Source organism: Rhipicephalus sanguineus, chromosome 8 (assembly GCF_013339695.2).
Source record: "Rhipicephalus sanguineus isolate Rsan-2018 chromosome 8, BIME_Rsan_1.4, whole genome shotgun sequence".
In the NCBI taxonomy this organism is placed as follows: Eukaryota; Metazoa; Arthropoda; class Arachnida; order Ixodida; family Ixodidae; genus Rhipicephalus; species Rhipicephalus sanguineus.
Window position 1 is genome coordinate 122,188,744 of NC_051183.1, and position 22,483 is coordinate 122,211,226.

A 22,483-nucleotide genomic window follows, 5' to 3' on the forward strand; every position below is an offset into this window, starting at 1 on the left:
AATGGGTTGAAATTGTAAGGCGCCAGTAGGGCCCGAAAGCGACAATGTGAATGCGAATATTCTTGGCGTATTGTGTTATTTACGAGCACATGTCCGAAGGATATTCAATAAAATACCAGCTAACCGGCACCTATTTCTTGTAGCAACTAACAGTTTTCATGCTTACTTTTCCCGTGCTTGAGAAGTGGAAATTTTTTACATTTAATCGTGCGGTAATTCAACACATAATATATGTCAGTGACTACAGCAGCGAAATATATTTTCCTTCAAAAATAAAAAAGAGGACAACATTTTGTTTGAAATTAAATGCACAAGAGATCTGGTCGATCGACGTACGCTATCCCTTATGAAATACGCTATGAAATGGGTCAACAGCACTTACCGTCATCGCTGTGCCTATAGCCGTGTCGCTCGCTAAAATCTCCTCCCAACCATACACTACACGCATGGCATTCAGAGAGCTAACAACGCTTTATTCGTAACACTGAAAAATGACAGACAAAATTTATAACCTAAAGCAAAGCTTCATACTCAACGACGGCAGGCCTACATGTGACTCGGTTGCAAACATGTAGCTTATCGTTGTGAGCCAGTTCTTTACACGTATTACCTGTCAACATAATAACTAGTAAATGTCGGCAACGTGTACAGGCCCTTACACACTCGTCTGACGTTTTTAAAGCTTGATTGCCCACTATCAAAGCAGATATACGCAAGAAGTTATAGTAGCGACAGCAATACGATTCGGACACAAGCCTCCAACATGGCGCCGAATCGCTAGCTTCGTCAAACCTCAGGCAGATGGCAGAAATTTTGCATGAGGTTCCTTTAGGGCTCAGTAATGAACATTCTTTCGTTTCTACCGTCTTTAGTTTGTATTTCTTTGGCGTTATATTGGCTTGTACACTTAAGGTCAACGCCGACATCATGCATTTATAGTGGCCAGATCTGTAGTGACACGTCGCGGCCACCTCGTGCCATTGCGCCTACCAGTTGTTATTCTTTGATGTCTCGTTTCCCGCCGTGACCACTGTACCAACGCGCTCTTCCATTGTCAGTGAAACGATGATATTGCGCTCTAGACGTCGGCCGACTTCTAGTAACAATATAAACTGTACCTCTGTCTTCAAAGGAAAGTGTAATGTAAGCAACGTGACTTTTGTCAAGGTGGTATCAAAGCTTTTTACAAGTGATTCCACAAGTTTCCGGCCTGGTAAACTTTTATTGGCGATATAAATGACGATATAAATGGCGATATAAACTGCATCACTTTTCAGTATAACATCCCTTCACATCCACACATCGTTCACACCTCTATACTAACATTTCATGCTAATAAAAAAATAGCCGGAACTTCTGCCTTCAGTATGTCTGCGGACTGCACTGTTCACTTCATCATCATCAGTACTGTCTGCCCTTGTAGATCTTTCTACAGCCTTCAAAAGAGTAACATAACTGGGCGCTAGGTCTGGGCTGTAGGGTGAATGATCGACCTCCTCAAAGCCACAGTATATTGCTGCAGCCTTCGCAAGTGCAGCGAAGGACTGTGGACTGTGTGTGTTTCTCCAGCCTTAAGAAGAGTAACAGTCACTGGGCGCTAGGTCTGGGCTATAGCGTGAATGATCGACCTCCTCAAAGCCACAGTTCTTCACTGCAGCCTTAGCAACACTCGCGGTGTGAATTGGAGCGTTGTCGGGAAGCAGGCGGACGCTATGATAAAAATTCCCGGTCATTTCTTCTGTATTACACCATGCAGCTCTCAAACAAATGCGCCGAGTTGAAACTCTGTGCGCTCGCCTCCTCGTAGACGGTACCATGTGCTTTAGGCGCTCATCTGCGGCCTTGGCCGCGTGGTTTTTGATAGCAAAGAAAGGAGGCCAACCTGACCTCATCGAAGACTACCACCGACTAACGTCACCACTGTTCTGTATAGGCTTTTCGTAGCAATGTCTAAGCAGTGGATGAACGGGTGCACGGGGTGAGGCAAAACATCTGCTTACTGAGATGCAGAAGGGCTTCTACCCAGGGAGCCATTTTGCAGGAAGCATCACAAGGAACTTTCTGGACGGATATATGGGATTCAGTTGCAAGGTTTGTGATCGGCTATGGTTCGAAATGCAGTTCCACCTCTGTGCCGTGGGGTAAACAGTTTTGCTGGGCATCCACCTTCAAAAAATCATGGCTGATCCCTCCGTCGTAGGGATCGGTATTACACGAAAGTGAGACGTGTCTTTACAGAAACTAATGCTTATTGTGTAACGATATATCAGAACTTGTGCAATGCCTATTGGTGTCTGGCAGCTATAGCACCGTTTCACATGTATGCACCCACGTCAACGCCTAGTGGCACATTTCCATCGCGAAGACTAACGCATATAGCCTTTATTTAACCGTTGTGGTAGCTGAAGTTGTTATCATATACCAGGACACAGCGTATCGTGAATCCCGCGCAAAGGTGACATCAACAAGCACAAAATAAACACTGATACTCGATATGCATTTCTTCAAAGCGTCGTCAATTAAAGAGAGAAACGGCACGGTGTGCGCTCCGAATAATAAGGAACCTACGCTTGTGCTTATGCAAACACTACCACACTGCACTTCAGCAACACGGGAGGCAGTGGTTCGCAGCTTGAACCGCGAACGCACGCAGGCGTTCCGCGTCCCGCTGGCCTCTGTCTCGCTCCACCAAGGAACGACATTCATCGTCGACATCGTTGCCTTTCTGCAGCGCTTAATGCAGCAGTTTTATTAGTCGGCGCTATCGCACTTGAAGCAGTCGGCGGCGGAGAAACACCGTTGGTGCATGTGGTAGCTGCACTACTCCGGCAACGAGCCGTTACACGCTTACACAAAGCGAAAGGCAGAGAGCGTAACTGCGTCTAGGGCGACTCCCCGATGCTACAACGCGGCCAGTGTTTTTCGCTGGTATCGAGACACTTTAACCATGGCATCCGAGACTGCGCGCCATCATTAAACCTGCCGGTGCGCAATCTCGGACTCCATGCTTTCACTGAGTCGTTGCCGAATCGTTCTCTATCGAAGCTAAAAAAATTACACCATCTCCGGCTAAAGGGGACCATGAGGCGATGCAAAGCCGGAGCACTTGCACGATCGCGTTCCGTTGGCGTTCGCTGGGCATGCTACCGGCCTCGCGTCGTGGAACGCGAAGAGGAACACTACGCGCGTCGTGTCTTCTCTCTGGCCTGGCCGTTAATTCTCACAGGGCGTGCGGGGAACGCGGTCGACAGGCGCGCGAGAGAGAGAGGCAGCGTAGGAGAGGAGAGAAAGAGAGGGGGAGGGGACGCGCATGCGCAGGCCCTCATCGCGGCGCTGCGCAGGAGAGAATTTCGGCATGTCGAGCCCGCATTTCAGAGGAGCCAACTGAGGCAAGCGCTGGACTGAACGCACGCAGCGCTCTGCTATTTGAAGGAGAGCAGACTAGAGGAGGAGAGTAGCGTATGCGCCGCGAGAGCAGAAGCGAGAACGCAGGAGAAGCGCAAGCAGGTGCTGGTAGAGAAGTGGAGAGAATAACGCGCAGCTGTTGGAGAGAGGGAAGGAGGAGAGTCGCGCATGCGTAGTGTGAGTGCGGACATCAACGCTGCGTGCGGATTACCACGCCGCCCTACATACCCCCGAGCAAGAGATACTTCGCATCTAAAAGTGTCATGCCGCATTACTTCACTTACCCGCTCACAGGCGGTGGCACCGCCAAGAGAGACAGAGAAAGGTTAAGTGAAAGGCAGGCAGGTTAACCAGAAGTTTTTTGGTTTGCTACTCTGCACTGGGGAAGGGGTAACGGGGGATAGAAAGGTAAGGAAGGAAAAACAGAAACAGTGTGAGAGAGAATGTGTGAGAGATGTAAGACGCGTTTGTGGAGTGTCGTGTATCTGCCTCGGTAGCTGAGTCGGTAGAGCGCCGGGCGCTTATCGTCACGGACCAAGTTGTTGGTTAGATTCCTGGCGGTTGAACTTTTTCTTAAAGATTTGACTTTCTCATTCGTTAGCGTCCATTTAATCACCGTCATATCCGTGACGGAACTACGTCACTGAAGTCTTGATGGACCCCGACATAAAATGCTTTCGTGTTAAACGTGGAATAGAAGGATGGATGGATGTATGGAAAAACTTTATTTCAATAAAGTTTTTTTCATGCATCTTCCTTCCACTCTCAAGAGAGTCCTGAGAAAAACGATTATCGATCAGCGGGCCGTTCCCACGTTGGCACTGGTAGGCCGAGCCTGCTCGCCACATCGTGGGCTCTCTGGATGGCCCATATTTCGTTCCCGTATTCGGGGCGTCACAGTAGAATGGCACACATTTTTTCACAAGGGATTCACTACCTCAGTTCTTTCATGCAAATTTGTATGCGATGGTGCTGCATGAGAACGCAAATTAGCTCTTTAAGTCTTCCTGAGAAAGAAAGCGTTGGAACTGAAGGAAGTGTCTCTTCAATACAATATTCAACAGCTCACTACTGACTCATCAAGACACTGACTCTATTCAATGAAACGGTGAGCAATACTGCCAGCGGTTTATACGACTGGGAGCTCCGTAAAATACTAAGCAAGCAAGCTCGTACACGTGTGCTCGATTCAAGAAACAGTTTAAAGTGAAAGCAATTATTCGCATGCAGCCCAGCCTCAAAACCACACAGATTCCGCTGAGGCTGTAATGAAGTTTTCCAATTACGGTGAGTCAGTCATTTCACTCGTCCGGAGAGTTCTGCATCTGACTCGTACCCAAAAGCAGCGACACGAGGTCATCAATAAAATATATCTTCATGCCGAGAGCACAGGCGTGCGCGAGGTCTCGCCTTGGCGTGGGAAAGGGGGAAAGAGTACTACACATATACAGTGCCTTCTCTCACACGCCCCCACCACGGTGGTCTAGTGGTTATGGCGCTCGACTGCTGACCTGAAGGTCGCGGGATCGAATCCCGGCCGCGGCGGCTGCATTTTCGATTGAGGCGAAAATGTTTGAGGCCCGTGTACTTAGATTTAGGTGCACGTTAAAGAACCCCAGGTGGTCGAAATTTCCGGAGCCCTCCACTACGGCGTCTCTCATAATCATATCGTGGTTTTGGGACGTTAAACCCCAGATATTATTATTATTAATCTCTCACACGCCGCCCATGAAACCCTCCACGGAAAAAGGGAACAAGGAAAGCCCACTTACTCAAACAACGTGGCTTATTTCGTGTGGGAGCCTACCCATAAGCCAATTAACCTAAGTTATTTTGCTAAACCTTTAAATTTTCCTAATTCTAAGCGATGTCATGACACATCACTGAGAATAATAAGCGGCTGTCCTGCCCTCCTCGGCTCATATGTCTCTTTGTAGATTAGCGTCAGGAACAGCGGCTCTCCTGTACTGCTCGACTTATCTCTGTTCGTAAATGAACGTTCCCTGAAAGGAAAAGAGGTGAAATGAATGGCGAGATAGACGTTCTTTTCTACCGCTGTACCAGGAAAAACATATAAATGACTTTTTCCAGCGCAGACTCTACCAGGAGAGAGCAAGCCCCTTGCATGTACATGTTGGCTGTATCTACGATCAGCTAGCAACAACAGCCAGGTGCGTCAAGCAACTGCGGGTAGAAGAGTTTCATAAAAGGCTTCTTAGTTTTCGTCCCAAATCCGTTCGATATTTTGCCTTGAATTAGGAGCGAGGAAAGCCCAAGTACGTTCGCGGAAGGTTTTTTAAAAGGCTCTTCTTCATCAATTGAGCTATATATGAGGTTCCATGCGTAGTTGCAAGACTGAATTTCCGTAGGACATCCCCCCTCAGACGGTGACTTATAGGGGGAGGAAGGGCATTGTGGAGGTTAGGGGGCAGAGGCATACAGCTACCAGGCCTTCCCATAGCGCACACCTACGGTTCTAAAATTGTTTTGCACTAATCGCCAGAATGGTACATGTTATACTTTTCAGATCAAGAGAACTAGTAGGCAGTGAAAGGCCCGGAAGAGGCTTGCGGGGCACGGATATGACGCGAACACCCATCAAGGACGGCGTGGTGTCCTCACCTTACCCACCTATAGAGCTGCCCCAAAATGAATCTTTCTACCAGCTCGTCACGAGGCGTTTCCTACAACATGCTGATCAACCAGCACTGGTAGGTGTTGCTTTCTTGACCAATTCCAGTGATGTTCACGGCATTTCTTTTTCTTTCCTCTCTTCTATTCACTCCTCTCTCTCTCTCTCTCTCATCTGTCTACTTCCCTTCCATAATCACCAAGTGTAGGGTAGCCAACCGGAAGCTTTCCTGGTTAAACTCCCTGCCTTTCTGTTTGCTTCCTCCCTTCCTTCAAGTAAGCGTTTAGTATGGATAAGTACTGGTTCGTTGAAGAATTTTTGCGATTGTGCATTTCGCGAACTACGATCTGAGCTGATCACATAGCAGCGTAAAGCGCTGAGAGCAACGTTGCAGGCCTGTGCGCCTTTTCGTTAACGAATTTTAAGTATGTGAACGTTTTCTATCTTTCCAGGAAGAAGCGCCTCGTAGATTGCGCCTAAATATGATAAAGTATCCCTCCTTCTTTCCATCTATGTCGTCTACGATATGTCGTCCACGAGTATTTATTACGCTCAGCTTTGACTGCCAACATCTAATGCACTCCCATATTTCTCCGTTTCCAGTTGCACACAATAGTAAAATAATTGCTATCTGCCCTTCAAAAACGCTTGAGTCCACAAACTACCACCGATGATTATGCATATCGCCAATAAATATTATGCCGCAAAAGGGCAAGAAAAAAACCACTGCGCACAGATTTTTTAAGGAACAGTGAATATCCTGCTAACCACCATTCAATGCAACGCGTTTAAAGAAAGCTGTTGTTTCCAGGCCCTGCCAATTTTGCAGCAAAGGAAACTAGGCGTTAAATGAATTTCGTCGGCAAGATAATTTTGAAAGTAATTCGTGAAATTATGTGAAGCGTTATAATTAACTTGATTAATGCATACTAAGAGCACGCTTATTTGCGATATTGAAACCAACGATCGTACTCAAGCCACTCCTCGTTATCGAAAATCTGTAGGCACAGCCGTTCTTTCACCTCTTTCTCCCCAGTCCGTTAAAAAGAAAGAAAGGCGTTGGTGAACCAGATAAAATCTAGCCAATGTGTTATATTATAAAATTGTCTACAGCCACAATTCTAAGCATACATGACACTGTATCTATTACATTCAAAGCGTATTATGGTGATTCGGTAGCAAATGGACCGCATCTATCTATCGATCTACCTATCCGCCTAGGTCTTGGGGCTTTCGTAGTTTATTTCTTTATTTACAGAATACTGCAGGCCCAAAAACGGGCCCAGGCAGGAAAGGTGAACGTACATAGAAATGCATCAAGGCAACGTGAACAAACTTGATCCGTTAAGTTGATTTGTACAAAACTGTTGTGGTATTAAATCAATGTATGACCCACACGAATGAGTAGTGAAGACGTGAATAGCTTGACATGCATGCTGTATACGTCATGACACAAATGTCAAGATGCTGTCGAGATGTGACGGTGGTCGTTTCAATACTGCTTTATGTACTATATTGTGCATCACATGACGTGAACTTCTTAACAAACATAAATGACAGGTAACGTAAAGAACAGCATTATATGCATGTCATCTCTATCATGTCATGATTGACACGCATGGCACGACGCAAACGTTGCAAAGCCGTCATGGTCGTTTGATTAACATGATATGCGTCAACATTTGCCTGAATTCATTGTAACAGCGTTAAAATTACATGTCATGACATGATTGACATAACATTCATTTTATACATCACATGCATGAATGCCATTAATTAGGACGTATTGCAGTTTTTTTGTTGTTGTTGTCGTTGGAGTAGGAGTATCCAACACGCATGTCATGTCATTTACGCATACGTAAATGACATGACATAACACGCATGTCGACGCGTACCGTATTCATTATATAAAAGCTCGGATAGGATGTTTCTTCTGGAGCACTGGCATAGTCAGAACGGTGCTATTGGCTGCGAAACACTGATAGATATTGTACGAACTCTCATATATCAATCTGCAACAAACATTCTAGTACTTCTGTGAAGGTACGGTTCACATTCGCGTGATACCGATTCCGCCACTGTGGCCAATAAGCCCCCAAAATGTACAATACTGATTATATTCGGAACACACTCATAGCGCGAGAGAGGACCCAGAACGAACCCTAAGGTGCACAGCCTTAGATATCCAACAAATATATTTTGCTTTACGAATCATTCTGTGGTGTGTTCGTCAATACAGAAAGAAACAGAATGATAATAAGGAAAGTAATAACTTAAGTGATTACCTGGGGCCCAATTCACAAAACTTCTCTTCCGCCAGTGCGTTTTCCCATTGGTCAGACAGCTTCGCTAATGGTATGTCCTACACTGTGATTGTCTCGAATATTCTCTTAACAACATTTTTAGCGTAAGACGGTTTTGGGATTACGGGCCCTGATGCATGCGTTACTATGCGTCGAATTGCTAGAGAGTTTGAGAATTGGGGCCCCAAAAAGCTTGGGGACCCAAAAAGCTTGTGAGCCGCCAGGGCGCATGCGCAGAACCCAAGCCACTCCTGGGCTCTTGTGCTCGCGTTGACCCAAGACGCACCGAAAACTAGCGTGGGTCGCCAAAGCGTCTTGGGTCACGAGCGAGACGACACAAACGCAGCGCGCGCCGCGGCGCAGTATGAACCACGTGTCGCATGATTTCAATTTCGCCACATGTGGCGCTCCGTGCGCTTCACCCGGCTCACGAGCAACATATGTCATCTTCGACAAATCGCACCGGTGCGCACCGGGGCACCCAGGCGCTACGACGATTGGACGAAACGGCGCACCAGGGCGCCCCGGTGCGCACCAGTGCGATTTGTCGAAGATGCCAATAGTCTTGAGATAGTTAACGTGGGGCCTAAGTGTGAGGGGCAGATCACATGGGAAGTCGGAAACAGACAATCGAGCATTGATTATTGTCTGATGACAGAAGGAATATATGACAAACTTAGAGAGATGAGAATAGACGAGGAAGGCATTAACAGCGTGGGTAGTGATCATAAACGCATAATATTACAAATGGGATATAAAACTGAAAATATGAACATAGAATCAAAGTTTGGCAGCTTGTATCTAAATGACAAACAAATAACAAATATAGCCGCAAGAGTCGAGGAAAAAGTAGACGAACTACCAGGCAAAGACTGGAAGTATAGTGAGCTGCTACATGTAATCACGAAGGAAATGGAAAAAGAGAAGACAACTATTTGTTGGAAAGGAAAGAGAAAGCCAAAAAGTTGGTGGAACAAAGAAATCCGGGAGGCGATCGAGAAGCGACGTGAGGCATCACGGGAGCACAGACAGGCAAAAAAGGAGAAGCGGCCACAGGACGAAGTCAACCAATTATGGGAAATATATAGAGAGCAAAAATCCATTGTGCAGAAATTAGTCGATGCAAAAATTAAAGGTGAAAGTGAACGCTGGATGACAGAGATTCGCGAAAAGAAGAAGGCCGCACCTAGGATATTTTGGAGCCACCTAAAAGCGCTAGGTAGGAAGTCTGTCACAATGCAACAACATATGGTAGATGAAGGAGGAAATCAATTGGAAGGGCATGAAGCGCTAGGTTACATCCGAAAGATAACAGCCGATTCGTTTAAAAAGGTCACCCAGGGGATTCCCCCGGTGAGTAAAAGTACGCAAAGGAGTGCAACTGACGAAGATGTAGTACTAGAGAATTTCAATTGGAAGAAGGCCGAAGGAAAAATTCCTAAGCCCACTACTCCGGGCTTAGATGGGGTTCCCGTCAGCCTCATTAACGAACTCGGACATAACACTAAAGAAGCACTGCTGAAAGCCGTAGAAAAGTGCTTACAGGAGAGGGAAATACCAGACAGTTGGCGAAAAAGTAGAATGAACTTAATCTATAAAGGATGGGGAGAAAAGGATAACATTCGCTCGTATAGACCGCTAACCATTACATCGGTGCTATACAGGATGGCGATGCAGGCAGTAAAATTAAAAATAGAAGCGTGGGTAGAACAAAATGATATTTTGGGAGAACTTCAGAATGAATTTCGAATCGACAGGCGGTTAGACAATAATCTGTTTGTTCTTACCCAGTGTATAGAAATATCGAAAATAGAAAACAGGCCCTTATACGTAGCTTATCTAGATATCACCGGGGCGTATGACAACGTTAATCAGGAAATTTTGTGGGATATATTGAAAGAAGTGGGCATAGGGGACGACTGTATACAGCTTTTGAGGGAAATATACCGAGAAAATACAGTTTGTATAGAATGGGAAGGAATAAGTAGCAAGGACAGCGTTGAAATTAGCAAGGGGCTGAGACAGGGATGTCCTTTGTCCCCGCTGTTATTCATGCTGTACACGGTGAGGATGGAAAAAGCGCTATAAGGTAGCAAAATTGGATTTATTTTGTCGCACAAACAGGTCGGCACGATCGTTGAGCAGAAGCTTCCAGGTCTATTTTATGCTGATGATATTGTCTTATTTGCGGACAGTCAAGATGATATACAGCGACTGGCAGATATATGCGGAAGGGAATGTGAGGCTCTAGGACTAGGATTTAGTGCAACAAAATGTGGATAGATGGTATTCAGTGATCACGACGACCATGCGGTCTTCATACAGGGCCAAAAAATACCGAGGGTAAGCGAGTACAAGTACCTAGGAGTATGGGTAAATGAGGGGGATAGATATATGGAGGTACAAGAGAAAGCATCGGTAGCAAAAAGAAAGAGGAATGTTGCAATTATGAAGCACAGAGCTTTATGGAGATACAATAGGTACGAGGTGCTTCGAGGGCTGTGGAAGGGTGTGATGGTCCCGGGGCTTACATTTGGGAACTCAGTGGTGTGCATGAAGTCAGAGGTACAATCAGGAATGGATGTAAATCAAAGGACGGTGGGCCGCCTCGCGTTGGGCGCTCACGGGAAGACGACAAATGAGGCTGTAAAGGGTGATATGGGATGGACAGGCTTTGAAGTGAGGGAAGCTCAGAGCAAAATGAGATTCGAAGAGAGGCTGAGGAAAATGAAGAGGAGTAGATGGGCAGAGAAGGTTTTCAGGTATTGGTATAAAAAAGCGTTCACACGCAGTGGAGAAAAAGAACTAGGAGGCTCACCAGTAAATATACGGCGAGCAGTGCGAGCGATATGGCAACAAGGAGCATTAAGCGGAAGGTCAGAGAGGCGGAGAGGACTTATTGGATGGCAGCGATGGAAAAGAAGCCGGCTCTGAGTAACTACCGAAACGAAAAAAACGAAATAAGGAGGGAAATGTTTTATGATAATTCAAGGGGAAGCGCTTTACTGTTTGAAGCAAGGTCGGGCTGCCTTAGAACGCGTAGTTATAAAGCGAGATTCAGTAACGAAGAAGAACAATGTACATGCTGCGGGGGACCTAAGGAAACGATGGAACATGTAATGATTGAATGTGGCGATATTCACCCAGGTATACTTGTGGGCACGAGTCTACATGAAGCCTTGGGTTTTAGGGACAACAATGGAAAGGTGAACACGTCCGCGATAGAAATAAGTAAGAGACGGTTAGAGTATTGGTGGCAGAAAAGTAGAGATAAAGTACAAAAATAAATAATGGGAAAAAAATAAGGTCATTCTGCCTTAAGAGGCAGAGAGATAGACCGTGAATTTATAATTTTTTGGTATAAAAACATAGATTTAACCAATGTAGATTAGGTATCAGGCCAGCATGAAACAAGGAAGTTTTTTTTCTTTTTTCTTCGAGCATGGTGGCATACATGTCACCGCCCCGTTATAAAGGGGACGCTCATAGCATCCATCCATCCATCCATCCAATGCAGCCTGCATTCGGCCCAATTCTCAAACTCTGCTGATCATCCGAACGCAAGAGCAGGCTGCCCAACGCAGCTTGGGGGCCCAGCGTCTTCGGTCCCCAATTCTCAAACTGTATTGTTACAAACGTTATTGTTAGGGTCACGTTGGTCACAGACACAGTGTTTTGATTGTGTGCCCTACTTTGCGATGAAGAAACGTGCAAAAATAGCATGCCTAATACCATGACGTGTCGAACGATCTGTTGCTTTTGCGGGATCTGTCTTGATTGTACTCAGTCCTGTTGCTACGCACTCAAATGAAGTGCGGCTTACCTTAGGTAATGAAAGGATTGATTTAAAGTTGCTTAGTCTCATACAAACCTTTCACACCGACACGCAGGTACGGAGTGGTGAACGGTTGACCTTTCCAGCCGTTCTCTCTCTTATGGAGCGGTACGCCAACGGATTCCAGCGGCATGGCGTATCCTGTGGGAGCAGGGTGTGCGTTAACGTCTCGAATTCTGCCGAATCACTCGTCGCTGCCTACTCCCTGTGCTGTCTTGGCGCCGCTGTCGTCTTGATGAAACCAACACTACCAGAACGTAAGGTGGATTCACTTATATCGGTAATTGTGACCTATTTTTGCTGTCTGCTCTCTTTACTAATGAGTTACCATTCGTGGGCCATTACCTATTAAAAATCATGCGCCACTACGGCAATACCCTATGGTCTACGCGATTACGCGGTGTCTTAATTAGGTGTATAGGACAGTGCCGGGGTTCTGCAAAAAGAAAGCAGGACACTGTCGTCGCTGCGGCAAGTAGGCATATGGTTTGTGTCCCTGCGTTTGTCCTCTTTTATACTTTCAACTACATCATCTATTTTGTTGTCCGACTATTCGGCTTCTAAGTACTACAGTGTCGCAGTAAACAAATGACAACACGTCTTTGCAGATGGGTCGTAATTTCTTCTACCAGACGAACATAATTCTCGCATCCTTCCTGCCACCGTGGTAAACCAGTGGTATTGCGTTACCGCGGAGAGAGAGCAATGAGCTGTTCCTAATACACGTAAAACAAGAACTGTTTGAAAAACAGTGCGGACGATCCAGAGTACTACGCACTCTATTACTGGAGAGCGGTTATGTCTTCCTAATAGCCGTAAAACAAGAAGTGTTTAGAAAATTGGGGGATGATGCAGAGTACTGGGCACTTTACTATGTGAGAGCGGTGAGCCGTTCCTAATAACCGTAAAACAGGAATTGTTTGAAAAATCCACGCATATTCACGAAGTGAATGATGATGAGTGGGCGAAGCACTGGGGATTGTTCGGTAGCCGTGAATATCCCGTGACACTGATCACTCGCGCATGTAAATGAGTGACAATGCGTGCGCACAGTTATATACAATGTGTTTTATTGGTCATAACTCGTCTGTCGTGTTCAGTAGTGGATTCCGTTTTGCCTTCATTATTATTGCTTTGTGGTCTGTGAAATGTAGAACCAATGGCTCTTCGATCGGATCTAGCCTGAAATTGACAAACACGAGGTCGCGCGGCGCCGCTCCCAAGAACTGCCTATTTGGGATCATGTGCGCGCTACGCGCGCTCTGTAGACGGTTTTGCGCACGTTGTAGACGGTTTTGCGCATATCTGTAGATGGTTTTGCGCATGCAAGCTTAAGATAGAAGGTACACCATTTAGCTTCAGCTGCCGTATCTGCTGATCTACTTCTAGTACCCTTCCTGCTTGTTCAGTGTGATATGGCGGCGTTGTGGTGAAGTCTTCCGCATGGAAGTGCTGCTGACAAGCATTCATGCGCAAAAAGCGGCTGTTATAAACACGCTACTCGTCAGACACATTACGCTAGGTAAAACTTGTGAATCGCTGCACTTTCATAATTATTTAAACGGGCTATCCACAGAGTGTTGTCCAAAAAAAGAAATAAAGGAAAACGGAACTTTCACACGCTCAGCGCAACAACGAAACGGAGAACTGTTCTTTTGCGACACTTTCTTGTTCGAGATCCATGAGCTGGGAGCATGTACTGCACCTACGATTCCTAATTTTTAAAAAAAAGGGTGTGTACATCTTTCATGCAATGAAAAAATTCTATTTCTTGCGTGTCTACATACGTTTGCTTTTTGCATCATGTTATGATAATGTCATTTTCATTCTCGCAGTAACTTACTCATTAGGTCTTGGCATTAGAAGAACGTTGCATATTTGCCACAACAACGTGCAAAAAACAAAATAGAAAGGCCAAACCAAGCGTAGTCTATGCCAGTAAAAGCAATATTGTTTATAGAAGTTATTTTAACTACATTGCCAGAACGATGTTCTTCTAAGCAATGTCGGCTTGCGAATGCACCAGACTACCCAGTGAATATTCGCGAGAAATAGATACTTCTTCACAGTGGCGTAGCCAAGGGGGGGGGGGGCACACCGGGCCCGTGCTCCCCCCCCCCCCCGAAATCTTTTCTCTGCTATGGGATACAGAGCACAAAATGACACTCGACCACACTTACCTGTCCGGACCCCACGTTGGATCAAGGGCCATGCCTGCCTCCCAAAAAAAAGCTTCTGGCCATGCCACTGCTTATTCATAGGACTTTTTGAGGGCCTAGTTGGTTCATACTTACAAAAATTATTAGCGCAAGAAAAACACAGCACACAAGAAAGATACACAACGGACAAGTGCTATTTACAACTGTTTATTCCACAACGTCGCCATGATATACCTTTGATACATGCGCAGATGCGTTCAATGAAAAAAAAAACAAGAAATTAAAATGATAACAGACATTGTATCTCCTACACGTGTCCAGGTACCTAAATTCATTCGAATAGAGAGTGACGGAAGGTTCGCTAACGCACCCCGTCCCACTCTTCTAGATGAACAGGTTGAATGGAGTACGGATTCCTAAAGTTGACTTGCTCAGAGGCCTTGTTCTACACATCCACAAGGACGGATGGGGCGCAGGCCGCTTACTAAACGTCAAGAAACCGTCACGCAAGTCTCGCACTTGGTACGACTGGTAACAAACAAAAGTCACGGCTTCAAAGAACAAGGCATAACCAAAATAAACATAACGTTCATCATCAGTAGAATTACTTGTGCGACCCCTTACTTAGACCTCAAGGATTCAGAAATTGAAAAACTTAATATATTCATCCGAAAGGCCACCAAGACAGCCATAGGGATCTCTTAATGTGATTCCACACAGCGATTACTATGCTTTGGTCTCCACAACACCTGGTAGGTTAGGTGTTCGTGGAGCCACACAAAGTAATTCAGCTCGAACGTCTTAAGCCTTACTGAAACAGGACGGGCGACACTTCGAGGATTGGGCTATACTGAAGCCACGCAACAATGTGACGAGAAAAGGATTACCTCAGCAACAATTCGACAGTACATCTCCGTAGCCCCCATCCCATGAAATATGCAACCTACATACTATCTGAGAAAAGAAATTCTATAACAGAGAAACTCCATCCAGTCTACGGCCGAAATCCGCACACAAAATACACCGATGAAGCGAAATATTCAAGAATCCCCGCTCATGCTGTCAACGTAGTCGACAGCGGCGGCAAAGAGAGAACGGCAGCTAGCATCTTAACTACAGAAATCGATACGGCAAAAGAAACAGCCATAGTTCTGGCCATCTCAACCTGTGATGAGGGAGCAGTAATACTAACCGATTATCAAGCACCTTGTCAAAAATTTCAGAAGGGAAGAATTTTCAGGCATTAGAAGTTCTCACAGCGACAGCAAAGAAGAACCTACCAGAAACGTACCGATGAACGTTTCCCGATGTCACGAATCTCTGATGGGAAATGAGACAGCCGACGCTTCATGTTCACCGGGCCTCCCCACAAGACGCGCTAAGGAGGAACGAAGATGTACCCAAAAGTACAGCGATATCTTGCAGCACTACAAAATAGGCAGAATAATTTATGCGCCATATCACCCCAGTCTAATTAGGGAAGAGGCAGTAACCCCCAGGAAATTACAAATGAACACTTACACCCACGGTACACTACTTCACTGAATCTCACCGACGGAGCACTCGTACATCTGGAAGTACTGCGATATCCATGGCACTCTATGCCATATTGTATAGGTTTCATACAAAAACCTAGCACCTATACATTAACAGTGGGAGGCCAAGATATCGGACCCAGACAGAAGAATCAGCGGAGCCTGGTTCAACATGCACGAGACATAGCGAAGGCCCGCGGCTACATGGAATAAGAAGGCCGCTCATCTTGAGCGCATAGTGCGCTAGCTCACAATAAACGTTTATTCTCTCTCTCTCTCTGAAGTAGCTGCGCGCTAGTGGTACGAAAACTGAAGCGGCGGCGCTGGTGGCCTTACCCCCTTATTTCCCGCCTCCTCACCCTCACTTTTACTTCCTATCTCTTGCTATACTATACTTTGCACGGCTATCCTAGCTTTTACCCTCTCCCCTCCTACTCACCCCTACTTCTTTCCCACTCCTTGCTCTACTATGCTATACAAACCTTTGCTATGCGTTATCCTCTCCCCTCCTCCTTTCTTTCCTTCTCGCCCTCACATCACTCCTCCTCACCCTCACTTCCCCTTCCTACCCCTTGCTATACCATGCCATACACAGCTGTGCCAAGTGGTTGCTAGGAAACGAGCAGTGACGTCATAGCCAGGCATATTTTCTTGTCTAGGCGATACGGACAAACGAAAAGCTTAAACAGCTCCTCTCTTCATAGGCAAATTAATCATATTACACTATGTCTAGCCACCAAAGTGGCCAAGTGGTACGTTGCTCGGCTTCTGTCCCGAAAGGCGCGAATTCAATCCCGGCTGCTGAGATCGCATTTCGGTGGAGGCGAAATGCTAGAGGCCCGTGTGCTCTACGATGCCAGCACTCGTTAGAGAAGGCCAGGTAGTCAAAATAATAGGACCACCTTCAATACGGTGTCTATCATAGCTTACGTCACTTTGGGACGTTAAACTACCTAAACCAACCACGGGCGTAGCCAGAAATTTTTTTCGGAGGGGGGGGGGGGCACCTCCTTGAGCTGAAGTGAAGTGGGGGTCGGGCAGGCAGATGTGATCGAGTGTCATTTTGACCTCTGTATACCATTGCAAAAAAAGAATTTCGGAGGGTGCACGGGCCCGGTTTGCCCCCTCCCCCTGGCTACGCCACTGAAACCAACTAACTAACGTTCTTCTGATGTTTGATCGAAGCACATCTCTCTTACGCTTTTGCGACCCGCATTATGATCGAGTGTCGATAAATACACAAACTCTACATAATTTGATGCCAAGGTACGGGAGACCAAATTCTAAGCAAGTAGAAATGTTAGAATAAATTACACGGTATTTTACAGCAATTAACTGTATTTACAACGTCAGTAATGACCTAACTATGCTACAGTCAGTCATGCTATGTTTCTCCATAAACGGAATTAAACGACCCACTCAAATTATATGCGGTAGTTATCTGATGACAGCAAGCGTTCCTATAAGGGTAAAAGAAATGTTTTGGAATTCCTGCCAAAACGTTCCACGTCCATGGTCTCGTTAAACACGGTACTGCCTTCAAGAAAGCGATCGGGTGTAGCAAAATACTTCAACCAGAAGTGACACAAAGTAACGTGACGCAACAAGAATCCTCAATTTACCATTAGTTTAGTGTTTGCTTTCTGTTCCTTGCCAATTGTGCTCATAAATGGCAAAAGTAAGTTGCTTCTCTAAATGAGGACGCCGTGTTGCCGAGTAGCAAAGGGTTACGAAATATTAGCGCCAGTACTCCGTTCTCACAACCAGGAAAGAAGGAAAAAGGCCAAAGCTCTCCTACAGGAAACAGAACAGGACAGAGAACATACGAATTTTCTAGATGCTGCATGGGTCAAAGGAAAGAAAGCCTTTACGGCGATAGTAGTACATGCAGGTGGACTCACTCAGGATGCTATTACAAACATGACTGAAGACGCGACAGTCGCGGAACAAGTGGCAATAGCATTGGCTTTAAGGAATAATAAGTGGACGCGAATTTACAGTGACCCTAAGATGGCTATTGGACCCTTCACCAAAGGCTTTGTAACCAAAAGGGCTGCCCAGCTTATTAGAGAGATGGACAGCCAAGAGATCGAAATCCGCTGGTTTCCTGCACACATGGGGTCTATCGATCCATCTCGGAAGAATTTAAGCGAGATTGCTGATGCAGCTGCATGAGGACTTTCTATCCGTGCACTACGCGACCGGAATCCCAATAATATGCAGGAGGAGAACAGCGGCCGATAACTTACATATAATGAAGTCACAAAGCAGTACTACATGAACAGAAGGGAATTCCCTGTGCCATACGCTAAGCTCAATAGAGCTCAAGCGGTGACTCTGATATTGTTACAGGCAAGAACCTACCCGAATCCAAACTTTATTAACAAGATATATCCAGAAAGAGATGTAGAAATCAATTGCGAGAAGTGTAATGCCATCATTACTCTGGATCATACGCTTTGGCCGTGTCCTGGGGTTTTCACATACTGTGACAAGACTAGTGGAAAAGAGTCCTTTACAGTGGAGCTCTTTTAGATCAAGTACAGGCCGTCCAGAAGGCCCACGACATGGCGATAAGGTTAAACCTTACTGTCCCGACGAGGGAGCCGCCTGCGTCAGCCTAAGGGTTGATCTTCAGAACCTAAGTAAAATTTATCCTACCATACTCCATTATTCTTTTTTTTACTCGCAGGAGAAGTGCTACATCACGTAGAAGATAGCCACCCGGACTACATCCTAACTGAGAAGCAGAATTCTGAGATGATTCTGAACATACATAAGAAGTACAAGTTCAAGGTAATCCACTGAAATTATTTCATGCTGCTCATATTGCAACAGTTGCGCAGGCTAATGAAGTTCTCCTGTGAAGCTTGAAGAGGTTATTGTAAGCACCTAAAGCAAAAGTTCGCAAAAACATCAAGGCTCTCATGTACGAAGAGCGAACAAGGAATATCGGTGCTTAAAATGCTTCGACATGTTGGCATTATACCCGTGCCACACGGGCACAGAAAATGGCATTAACTTCCTAATGCCTCAATATTTATTGCCATTTCCGTGGTGCCACACCGGAAAATTAAATGGTATTCGTCTTAATGCCATTCGTCACCTAATGTCTTCGCTAGAACTCCTTCGACTGAGAAATGCATACTCTTAATGCCAAAGCTTGCTCAGTGCAATACATATAAAACATTTGAAATAGCATCTATCGCGTCAAAAATATTTTATACATAACCTTTTACACATAGCATGATATTTCCCCAGTTGCATCACAGCGAAATTCACTTCATAAATGCTACGGCTTCGACATGACAGGCGCCATGTCAGATTCTAAGCTTCGGATTCAACATGCAGAAATGTTGTTCAACAACAGAAATTTTTTAAAACACAGGAATAAACTCAAGCTAATGGCACCACAATATGCTGACTTCTACATTTCACTATTCGTGAAAGCAGAGTAGAGTTCTTAAAATGCGTGTTCATATATTATAAACCTAAAATTGCTTATTTTAAAAGTCACTGTTATTGACATCACATCAAATGCCATTAAATTTAGACGTGCGGCAGCTCGGCCGAAAAAAAATGTCATTCAGGAACTTAATGCCTTAATACTGAATGCCATTTTTGTGCCCCTGTGGCGCGGGTATCAGTTCGCGAGCACCTTACGAAGGTCAGCCTTTCATACAGTGAAAAGCTGGCTTCAGCGATATAACATGTTCAGTGTACAGTCACGCTCAATATGACTTGCAACACGGGAGCGCGTGGCTTCACCAGCTCCAGCATCACACATAGCTTCCACCAGCCCTTATTTCTACAACTAAACACTGTTCCATCGTTCGGGGATGATCCCGAATTAGAGAATGTCATTTACTTGTGGAAATTAGGGCAAGTTGAAGCCATGCGCAACCTTTAAGCTCTTGAAGCCACGCGCACCCGTGTTGCAAGTCATATTGAGCGCACTGTACATCCATTTCTCGTGCGAGCACTCTTCCGTATTTCGCAGTAAAAGCGTAATTGCCATTTTAACGCGATAGCGTTAAAGAGCTCGTTCCGCAGAAATTTCAGTGTCAGCGTCGTTGGTTGTGAGCGAAAAATCATCATCGTGTATAAAAGAAAAGAAAATCTTAGGTTCGAGTGAGAATCGCACCCAGGTCGTCTGCGTGGCAAGCAGGTGTTCAACCACAGAGCCACTACATTGCTTGGAACTGCACTGAAATGAACTTTAATGCTTCACAAACATGCGCGTCTGAGTACAGGTGTCACAGTACGAGATATAATATCGCAGTAAAACGGGGTACAAGCGTATATTGTGAACTGCCATGTGAACCATGTGAACTGCATAACGAGTTGGTTGTTTAAAGCCGGCCACCCATTACAAAAGGTACACACATTACTTCGCGTATTCCCTTACGAACACGTAGTCGGTACATCGCAACTTCGAAAAAGTATCACGCGCGTAATTGCTGCTGGTTTGAAGCCTGCCACCCATTAGAAAGAGCATACACATTAGTGTGCGCATTCTCTTGCACGTAGTGGGTACACTGTTGTCACAAAAGTGCTGTTAAAAAGGGCGGAAACCTTTACCTTTACTCTAGGTATGTCGAGCGTGTGTGTGTGTGTGTGTGGTGTGTGTGTGTGTGTGTGTGTGTGTGTGTGTGGTGTGTGTGTGTGTGTGTGGTGTGTGTGTGTTGTGTGTGTGTGTGGTGTGTGTGTGTGTGTGTGTGTGTGTGTGTGTGTGTGTGTGTGTGTGTGTGTGTGTGTGTGTGTGTGCGAGAGAGAAAGAGAGACCGGGCAGTTGAACATAATGACAAGCGAAATAGAGCACGATGAGGATGGGGCCGGATATCGCTATCGCGTTCAGCTCTTAAAGTCGAAGTTTAAGCGTCCCCTAATTTTTAAGCGAACCTTTTGTAACTCACAGATTTCGGCGTCGTACACGCAAAACCGGAGCCGGCGGGCGTAGAGAAATGCGGCCCCCGGAGGTGCGCCGGTCCACATTCGTACGTACTTGCATACTCCGTTTTTCCAGCAATGACGCTCTCTCGATCGTGGGCTTGCCGGCGATCAGCCGTTCGTAATATGGCAATCTGATCTTTTATCGGGGTCACTTGCCGGCGTCACTTGTAAAAATTGTTAAAAGATTGCGCGTTAGTGAATGTGTCATTAAAGAACGCTCTACGTCACCAGATTTTTTATTCATTTTCTTTAATACTGCCAGCTTGTTTTACAAGCCATAGGCAGGAGTGGATTGTACAAAATAAAATATTGAACAATCAGTGAAAACAATTCGAAACAAATCTGCGAAATAAAACTGAAAACAGTGCTGAACAATCTTTACAGCATGCGAAACACAAGAAACAATAGAATCCCGTAAAACACACACAATAATACAAGTGAAAACACTGGCAAGAAAATACAGAGATCACATAAGGAAATATTGGCAGTTTAGGACAAATAAAAATAACTACAAGGAAAAAAAGACAAGAATGTGCAAAAGAGCGCATGTTCGCACAGTAGTCTGCTCAACAACGAAAAGAGGGGTGTTTTTTTGCTTTTCCTTTAATATGGCACGCCATCTGGAAAGCGACAGACGGTATGGTAAACATCTCAGGTCATAGATTAGCTACAGCTTGCACGAACGACGACATGGTTGGGCTGTGCAGTACATTTTCGGGCAATGCGTTCCATTCAGGTATTGTACAGGGGGAAAACAACTGTTTGACTGTGTTGGTTTCAGCACGAATATTCGATTAACTTGAACGAATGAGATGAACGGGTTGGGCGCCGGCTACACGGTTTAATACACAATTTCTTATGTATTTTAACATGTTCGCGATAAATTACGTATAACATCTTGAGCCTCTCTCGATAGCGTCGCATTCCTAGAGTTTCGAGTTTCGCGTCCTGACTGCTTCTCTGACTGCTTTTCACTGTATGTTTTCGATTTCGCTTACGTATGAGTGGGCGTAAGGGCCCCAGACAGGAGGAGCGTATTCTAGTAATGGTCTTATAAATGTCTTTTAGGCCAACAATTTTATATTATTCGTAGATTTGCCCAATGTTCTTTTCAGGTATCCAGGTTTCTTCATGTCATTTTTTTTATGTGAGCTACATCGTTATTCCACCTCAGGTCCGACGTGATCACTAAACCCGGGTACTTATATTGCGTAACAGGCGATAAATTATGATCATTAATCCTGTACACAAAAGGTAACGACTTCCTTTTGCGTGTTATGGTCATCGATACTGTTTCTTTCTAAGTTGATGCTCATTTGCCATTCTAAGCAACAAGCAGCTATAACTGATAAAGATGAAAGGATAGCCTGATCTGCCCTGCGGATTTCATGGTAGAGTATGCAGTCGTCTGCAAACAGTCGAAGTTTAGCTGGTGTGTTTTCCATTATGTCAATAACGAACAGTAGAAAAAACGGGACCCAAGACTGCTCCTTGTGGTGTTCCACACTCTACATCAGATAGTCCGATTTTCTGTCGTCAACAACGACAGTTTGTCGCCTAGTAGACTATGAAAGTAGACTATGAAAGTCACTGCAGTTTTATGTCCTCTACGTATACACGATTCGTCACAAAAATGCCGCCATCAGAGTTGTTGCTGTTGT

General features: G+C 45.4%; 1 pseudogene; it reads left to right on the forward strand.

Annotated features, from left to right (window-relative positions):
* The first annotated feature begins 5,987 nt into the window (after positions 1-5,987).
* The window catches only part of LOC119403479 (luciferin 4-monooxygenase-like), a 45,628-nt pseudogene continuing 29,132 nt past the window's right edge, over positions 5,988-22,483 (forward strand).